The sequence below is a fragment of the Eubalaena glacialis genome, chromosome 2, assembly GCF_028564815.1.
Source record: "Eubalaena glacialis isolate mEubGla1 chromosome 2, mEubGla1.1.hap2.+ XY, whole genome shotgun sequence".
NCBI lineage: Eukaryota > Metazoa > Chordata > Mammalia > Artiodactyla > Balaenidae > Eubalaena > Eubalaena glacialis.
In genome coordinates this window covers 140,707,513-140,717,419 of record NC_083717.1, presented here as the reverse complement: position 1 = coordinate 140,717,419, position 9,907 = coordinate 140,707,513, and positions in this window count along the sequence as shown.

Here is a 9,907-nt window from a genome sequence, read left to right as displayed (position 1 = left end):
CTGTGTATGCCTTTTTTATATGGGCAGGTTAATGCTGGATGAATTTAGTTACCCATCTATGGTATGCTAAGCATGGATAGAAAGAGTTAAGCATATCAGTTTCAATTTTTTTTTAGTAGTCCAGCAGGCTTCCCAGTGTTGATGTAAATATTTGATAAATGTTTAGTACCACCCTTAGTGCACATTAAGTTTTTTCATATATGCTTACAATAATTTTAGTTTTTTTAAGACTTTTGTTTGCTTTTTCAAAGTATTCAGATATAAAAATGGTGCTAACTGTAGGATCTGTAACAGGGCTATAAAAATGTTCTTTTGGATGTTAAATATGAGATATGCATGACATGTTTTGATAGTATTTTTCATTTTTACCGGCTTGGTTCATGTGTGCTTATTAAAAATGTTAGTGTTTATACTAATATTTACATCCAAAAAACATTCAAATGGCCTGTTAATGCTTTTCATGGTTCCTGAATAGTGATTTAAAGAAAGATACATTTTATCTTCTTTCTTCTTGTGCTAGATGTTATATGCCCTTCTTAAAAACAGAAATATATGCATTAAATATAAAGCACTAGGCAGTTAAGCATTATTTTGTACATTTCTTAGGTAACTGAATATTTTAAAGTTATTGAGGAAAACTGGAACTTGATGTTTACTTGAGTAATGGTTATAAATTCAGTTCCACTTTGACTAAAGAAACGATCTTTTAAAGCAAAATTGTTTGCTTTACCCAAGTGACAGCTTATTTAAAAGAACTGGTTAATTCATTTTGTTTTGCATGTTTTAGTAATGTCTCTTAATCTTGAATACATTACTTTGCATTTTATTAGGATGTTGGTACTTGTATTTTTGGTACTGTAGTCATTTTGTTTTCCTTCCCTTGATTTTTTCTTTCTCTTTTCTTTTTTTTAACTGCCCACTATCTCTTTATAGTCTCTACAAAACTATATTTGTTTCCTAAGAAAAAGTTCATATTGCATTCTTAAGTGCCATAATGTTCAGAACTATTGTTAAGAAGCCATTTGTAATTATAAAACATAGGTTCATTTTTAACATATATGTTATTTCTTGAAAACTATTTATAGCCAGGCAATTTTCAGTTTTCCTTGTTCTTCCATAAACTGCCAGTTGTAGACTTAAATATATACTGCAAAACTGTGTGAACTCATCTTTAATCATATAAGTAGTTTCATCCTTTATGAATATTTGCACAGATTATAAAACCTTACAAGTGATTTTTAGTCTCTTTCTAATTAAGAACTCAACAGGAGCTACTAATAAAATTGACAGGCTGAATATTTTCTATGTTGCTTGTTTGAATAACTTAATGATATATAGCAATAACTTTTTAATTGATTTGAATAAATCTGTTGAATAGAAACAAGGTGCACTATTGTGATTGGCCTAGACTTTATTTAAAGAAAGCAATTTAAAATAGATTCCATCACATACTTAATTTTAAATCCCCATCTCAATTTTCTTTCTGTTTATATCAATCAGAAAGAATTGTTATTCTTGATAACATTAACAATGTTAATCAGTTATTAAATACATCCTATTACACTGTTTTTAAGCCCCTCTCCCCAGAAGATAAGGGAATTTGAAAGACTATAGAAATTTATTTTAATTGTAAACAGATCTGTACTATACATTTTATTTTCACAATGTTTTCCTCACATATCATCCCCACTATCAAATTAGTATAAAATATATAATCGTTTGGTAAATTAGACCAAAGATATAAGTTGATCATTGTTTTGGAAGAATCTAAATTTCATCTCAGTGAAGACTAAATGTGAAACATTTGGGGCAGTAGTAAGAGCAATATACTAGAGAACAAATTATGAAACCCTGTGAAAGGAAGAGAAAAAAACCCCCAAATTTAGAAATATTTATTTTAGGTTTGCTAAACCTACTTAATTGTGCATAAGAACCAGAGTATTATGACCTGACAGCTGATAACTTTACAATAGAGCCTTCTCGTTCAGCTTGTGAGAAGTTTCATCATGAATACTTTGCTGACAAATTGTGAATTTAAAGCCACATTTCTAGTGTTAAAAAGGATCGAAATGTTTGATTATAAATTCCCAGGGTTAAAGATTTTAGAAATAATTTTATATACTCAGGCAAGGAGGAGAAAGCTATTTAAGATTGCCCAGAACTATTTTGGAAAAAAGTAACAGTGGGAAATAGAAATTAATTTAATCATTTAGAAGATAATTGCCTTCTATAATTATGTTATGAAGACTTAATCTGTTAGAAATGTTTGGCTATTTAATATTTGTTAAATATAGTAATAGAACTCAAGTGATTTTTAATGTAACCCAAAGGATAGTTACGTAAGTTCCTTATATTATTGCTAATACTGTTTTAAACATGAATGAATATTACATTTTAGGACGTGGTATCAAAGTAATAGGAGAATGGCATTAGGTTTTGAAAAATTATTTTGATAACTTGGCAAATATGGAGGGTCTACTATATGAGATACTGTGCTGGATGCTATGGGGGCTAGAAATATAAATAAGATATAGTCTTTTCACCCAAAGAGTAAAATATAGTAAGGGAGACCTGTACCCAAATAACTATTATGGTAAAGTGTGAATCTAATTCCTTATTTCTGACATCATGAAGTGATTGGAGATCCAGTTTATATATAAACATTTGTGTCCTCTAGTGTCCAATTAGGTTTTATTGACATGAAAGAGAATTATTTAAAAGCTAATATTTATAGAACTCCAACTTTCCTAAAATTGGATAATATATTTTCTAGTAGAAAAACAGAATTATAGAAACTTAAAAAAAATATTATGTTATCAAGGCTCTGGCTAACATTGAAGGAAATATATGTAAATATAATGCTGATTGTTTTCAGTTTTGGTGTTTGATTTCTGGTATTGTCACCGAAGTGCTCATTTTCAGGAAAATCAGATTCTACAATAAATACACTGCTTAAAGTTCAATAAACTTGTGATAACCTCTATAACCTCTGTAGTTTGAAAGTTAATAACTTATAAAGATGTCACACATCAAGTTAACATCCAGTTCTACTTCTTAACCTTTTTTTTTCCTTTGTAAGACAGCACTTTAGTTAGACATGATTTAATTAGATACAATTATTCTGTGACTGGATGTTTATTAGATTTTCACTTACAGTATATTGATTCAGTATTGATTCACATTTGAAGATTGAGGAATACAATAAGTTTTAACTATTACAGGTTTAAAGGTTTTCTTACTGGTGTAAATATGGAGTCAAAAATCCAGTTTACATCTCTGCAGAGAGAAAAATTGTTATCCATATCTTTTTATTTTATACATATTTAACTAGAGATAATTTATGGTTAATTTTGTCAAGTTATCATGTGTTAAGTCCCATTTATTTTAAAATCCTAAGCAAAAAGTTCCAAGTTTGCCTTAAAAACAAGTGAAATTAAAGAACTGGATGATAATGCCTATATTTTTGCCTTATGAATTGTGCTGTATCATAAACCAGAGATGGTTTTGATTTTAACAGGATTTTGAAATTTTGTAGATGTAGAGTACTAATATCTGTACTCTCTTGCAAAGAATGTGATCTAGTTGTGGATTATGTTAATGTTTAAGTGTTTTTTGTATATGTATTTTACCTCTGAATATGTATCTTTTTAGCATCAGGGTTTTATTTTTGTTTACATAGTAAAGTGGCATTTAACTTGTTGAAGGTTGTATTCTTTTGTCTTTTATTTTTAAAGTTCTTTGTGTGTACTATTGTGGTAATGCTCTGTACCGAGTATGGTTAAATTTCATTTAATGTGAAATATTAAAAATAAACTTGAAAAACAAGACTTTGTGTGTGTCCATTGTTGTGAATTGACCCAAGCTAACTTTGTCATGCTTAACTCTTAGGTTCTTTTAGGTAGATAGTGGCCACAGAAGTTGAGTTGGATGTGGGATAGCCACTCCTTTACATCCTGATTACCAGGTTATAATGAAAACATGTCTTAGGCTAAATACTGCTGCACATTTAGACACTTATTAAAGAAACATTCATTAACAAAGCAGGCACAAAAGAGTTCAGTTGATAAGTTCATTGCAGTCCCAGCTTTTTATCTTTTTAGATTCTTGAACCAGCCTTATAAGAGGGGTTTACTTGAGGCAGACATGGCAACATTCTAGAAGTTTCTGTTATTTTTATGGCCAGCATCAGGTAACCAATAGGCCTCCTAAAGGAAGAGCTGTAAACCTAGGTACTATCTTTAAGGAAGTTGTGAACTACAGGCCTGAAAGGATTCTGATAACCTGTCCATACAAGGGTTGGAAATGTATTTGTAGACAGTCCACATATCTTGAAACTTTAATTTCACCAGTAAGAGCAACTTTTTGGTATCATGTTAGGCTACAAGCCACTATTCCCTAATAAATATCCCTGACATTTAGTATACTAATTAGCAAAACATCAGCTACTGATCAAATTATGGATAAGAGATGTATTTGTAGCTGCCTTGAGAATGGGTTTCCTGGTTAGCATGCCAGCTAACCATCCCTCAGCTGCATTCTTAGTGAGGGCAACTCCTGCAGTTGAAGTAGAAACTTAACATATATGCTGAAGTATTTAAAGTATTATAGATGACATATGTTAATACATGTTTTGAGAATGCATATTAAAATACTGGCTTTAGATTTCTTGACTGGATGCTTTTGAAGTTCTGCTTTTTAATTCTAAGACATGAACAGATAGCTCTTACATTACCCAGAAAATCTGTCAGCAGACAGTTATTAAGAGCTTAATATGTTTAAGACATGATGGAAGGTATAGAGGAGTAACAAGCCTTATCTTACAATCTGCTTGAGGAATGAAAACGACACCTCGGTTGCTTTTTGGGGTTTTTTTGTTTGTTTTTTCAGGGAGGGAGAATTGAAGAGAGAATGCTACTCTAGCAGAGCTCTACTGGTGCCTCTCATGTTCTTTCTAAAATTACTAGATGCTTCTCTTGTTTGGGGCCAGTGCAGTAATGGAAGTAGAAGTTTCAACTCAGTTTGGAAGACTGATGAGCGGATTGTAGGAATCAGCAATAGACTCATAATGGGATACAAAAAGCTGTTCCAGGAGTCCAAACTCTTAAGGCTAGGAGTAAAATTGAGTTCTGTGTCAAGGTAGTATTAAAACAGTACACATGGGTTTTGATATATCTTCCAGGCTTTTTTTCCCCCCCTCTTTTTAATAGAAATGGAATCTGCATGTACCCATCACCCAGCTTCAACAATTAAGCACATTTTGTTAATCCTACTTTTCCTTATCTATTCACCCTTTTTTTTTTTGGCTGAAATATTTTAGAGAGAATCCCAAACATGCAATATAATATGACTGGTAAATAATTGAGGCTGCATCTCTAAGTGATAAGGACACTTAAAATTTTCATTCTGTAAGCTACACCAATATAATCACACTTAAAAATTGAATATTTTTATATTATTTAGTATAGTCTGTATTCAAATTTCCCTTATTGTCTCAAAATTTTTTTTCTGTTAGTTGGTTAAGTCAGGATCTAAATAAGGTTTATACATTGCATTTGACTGTTACATCCCTAAGTCAATTTTAATCTCTACCAGTCACTGCCCTCCTCCCCCTTTTCATGCCATTTACTTGTTAGTAAATGTGATTGTTCGTCTAGTAGATTGTCCCACATTCTAGATCTGCCAGATTGCTTTTTGTGTGTTTTGTTTGACTTACTGTCCTATTCTGCAAATGTTCTATAAACTAACTGATGTCTGCAGAGTCTTCATTAGATTCAGGGTTTTTTTTGCAAGCATAGTTCATGCTGCATATACCTCCTATGGTAGTGCATCTGAGGCATATTATGTCTGGTTATCCCACTTTTAGTGATGCTAACATTAATCATAGTTTGAGTTCAGTTGTCAACCTGATGCCTTCGTTATCAAGTTCCCCATCAAACTCTCACCAGATGGTTTTAGCAGCTATTAGTGACTACTGCTGGATCCATTATCATATTGAGTTGTAAAATAGTAGTTTTCTAACTCTGCCATTCCTTCTGCATTTATTAGCTGGAATTCTATAAAGGAAAGCATTTCCTCATCACTTATTTGGGTACCTTGAGATAAGGTCTATTAAGGAAAGGCTGGGGAAATTGTGCGATTCATTCCTTTCTCAATCTTTAATGAATTAGTGCCCTAAAAAACTCCAAAGGTGATCAAGTATCATGAACTCATGATTTTTTTAAATATATTTGTTTGAATATATGTGTCTCAATCAACACACCTTAAGCCTGTGTATAAGATTAAGTTCCATTGAAAGTCTCCTTGCTTTTAAAGAATTATTTTCACATAATTTAAAATAAAGACAAACAGAGAAGTTGTAAGAGTAATACAAAAAATTACTATATACCTTTTTCAAGGTACACCATTTTTTGACATTTTGCCACACTTGTTTTATCATCCTTTCATCTTTTTCAAGCCATCTGAAAGTAGGTTGCATACATGGTCTTTTTATCCCTTAATACTTAAGCACACATGTCCTAAGAATAAGGATATTCATTCTCTTATTAACCACAGTTCAGGTATCAAATTCAAGCATTGTTGTGTTTTGGCTTTTCCTTTTCATTTTCTTCCTCAGATCTAGAATCTCTAAATGGTATTTAGAGGTCCCAATGTTTTGCTTGTGTTTTCTGCTACTGAGTTGTCCTTGCTTGTAGGCTATTCAATAGGCAGAGTCAGGAAATGCCTCCTTTTAAATTTTACTTTATTTTACTTAAATTCTTGGATTTTAATGTTTTCTTTCTTAGCTTGAAAATCTTGGTTTCCATCAACATTAACATAATTTAATTACCTATTTGATTTGTTTTACAACATACTTATAATGTTTTCAAAATAACAATACTGATATAAATAATAAGACAATGAATGTAGTTGAGTCCTTTGTGACATTTTTTTTTTAAGATTTTTAGAAATTTCATGTAATGTCTGAAACATTTATATTAACATATTTCCATACAAATAACCCAATGAAAGTTTAGTATTAGTTTTGTTTGTTTGTTTCTTTATACTGCAGGTTCTTATTAGTCATCAATTTTATACACATCAGTGTATACATGTCAATCCCAATCGCCCAATTCAGCACACCACCATCCCCACCCCACTGCAGTTTTCCTCCCTTGGTGTCCATATGTCTCTTCTCTACATCTGTGTCTCAACTTCTGCCCTGCAAACCGGCTCATCTGTGCCATTTTTCTAGGTTCCACATACATGCGTTAATATACGATATTTGTTTTTCTCTTTCTGACTTACTGCACTCTGTATGACAGTCTCTAGATCCATCCACGTCTCAACAAATGACTCAATTTCGTTCCTTTTTATGGCTGAGTAATATTCCATTGTATATATGTACCACAACTTCTTTATCCATTCATCTGTCGATGGGCATTTAGGTTGCTTCCATGACCTGGCTATTGTAAATAGTGCTGCAATGAACATTGGGGTGCATGTGTCTTTTTGAATTATGGTTTTCTCTGGGTATACGCCCAGTAGGGGGATTGCTGGATCATATGGTAAATCTATTTTTAGTTTTTTAAGGAACCTCCATACTGTTCTCCATAGTGGCTGTATCAATTTACATTCCCACCAACAGTGCAAGAGGGTTCCCTTTTCTCCACACCCTCTCCAGCATTTGTTGTTTGTAGATTTTCTGATGATGCCCATTCTAACTGGTGTGAGGTGATACCTCATTGTAGTTTTGATTTGCATTTCTCTAATAATTAGTGATGTTGAGCAGCTTTTCATGTGCTTCTTGGCCATCTGTATGTCTTCTTTGGAGAAATGTCTATTTAGGTCTTCTGCCCATTTTTGGATTGGGTTGTTTGTTTCTTTAATATTGAGCTGAATGAGCTGTTTATATATTTTGGAGATTAATCCATTGTCCGTTGATTCGTTTGCAAATATTCTCTCCCATTCTGAGGGTTGCCTTTTCGTCTTGTTTATGGTTTCCTTTCCTGTGCAAAAGCTTTTAAGTTTCATTAGGTCCCATTTATTTTTGTTTTTATTTCCATTGCTCTAGGAGGAGGATCAAAAAAGATCTTGCTGTGATTTATGTCAAAGAGTGTTCTTCCTATGTTTTCCTCTAAGAGTTTTATAGTGTCCAGTCTTACATTTAGGTCTCGAATCCATTTTGAGTTTATTTTTGTGTATGGTGTTAGGGAGTGTTCTAATTTCATTCTTTTACATGTAGCTGTCCAGTTTTCCCAGCACCACTTATTGAAGAGACTGTCTTTTCTCCATTGTATATCTTTGCCTCCTTTGTCATAGATTAGTTGACCATAGGTGCGTGGGTTTATCTCTGGGCTTTCTATCTTGTTCCATTGATCTATGTTTCTGTTTTTGTGCCAGTACCATATTGTCTTGATTACTGTAGCTTTGTAGTATAGTCTGAAGTCAGGGAGCCTGATTCCTCCAGCTCCGTTTTTTTCCCTCAAGACTGCTTTGGCTATTCGGGGTCTTTTGTGTCTCCATACAAATTTTAAGATGATTTGTTCTAGTTCCGTAAAAAATGCCATTGGTAATTTGATAGGGATTGCATTGAATCTGTAGGTTGCTTTGGGTAGTATAGTCATTTTCACAATATTGATTCTTCCAATCCAAGAACATGGTATATCTCTCCACCTGTTGGTATCATCTTTAATTTATTTCATCAGTGTCTTATAGTTTTCTGCATACAGGTCTTTTGTCTCCCTAGGTAGGTTTATTCCTAGGTATTTTATTCTTTTTGTTGCAATAGTAAATGGGAGTGTTTCCATAATTTCTCTTTCAGATTTTTCATCATTAGTGTATAGGAATGCAAGAGATTTCTGTGCATTAATTTTGTATCCTGCAGCTTTACCAAATTCATTGATTAGCTCTAGTAGTTTTCTGGTGGCATCTTTAGGATTCTCTATGTATAATATCATGTCATCTGCAAACAGTGACAGTTTTACTTCTTCTTTTCCAATTTGTATTCCTTTTATTTCTTTTTCTTCTCTAATTGCCGTGGCTAGGACTTCCAAAACTATGTTGAATAATAGTGGTGAGAGTGGACATCCTTGTCTCGTTCCTGATCTTAGAGGAAATGCTTCCAGTTTTTCACCATTGAGAATGATGTTTGCTGTGGGTTTGTCGTATATGGCCTTTATTATGTTGAGGTAGGTTCCCTCTATGCCCACTTTCTGGAGAGTTTTTATCATAAATGGGTGTTGAATTTTGTCAAAAGCTTTTTCTGCATCTATTGAGATGATCATATGGTTTTTATTCTTCAATTTGTTAATATGGTGTATCACATTGATTGATTTGCATATATTGAAGAATCCTTGCATCCCTGGGATAAATCCCACTTGATCGTGGTATATGATCTTTTTAATGTGTTGTTGGATTCTGTTTGCTAGTATTTTGTTGAGAATTTTTGCATCTATATTCATCGGTGATATTGGTCTGTAATTTTCTCTTTTTGTAGTATCTTTGTCTGGTTTTGGTATCAGGGTGATGGTGGCCTCATAGAATGTGTTTGGGAATGTTCCTTCCTCTGCAATTTTTTGGAAGAGTTTGAGAAGGATGGGTGTTAGCTCTTCTCTAAATGTTTGATAGAATTCACCTGTGAAGCCATCTGGTCCTGGACTTTTGTTTGTTGGAAGATTTTTAATCACAGTTTCAATTTCATTACTTGTGATTGGTCTGTTCATATTTTCTGTTTCTTCCTGGTTCAGTCTTGGAAGTTTATACCTTTCTAAGAATTTGTCCATTTCTTCCAAGTTGTCCATTTTATTGGCATAGAGTTGCTTGTAGTAGTCTCTTAGGATGCTTTGTATTTCTGCGGTGTCTGTTGTAACTTCTCCTTTTTCATTTCTAATTTTATTGATTTGAGTGCTCTCCCTCTTTTTCTTGATGA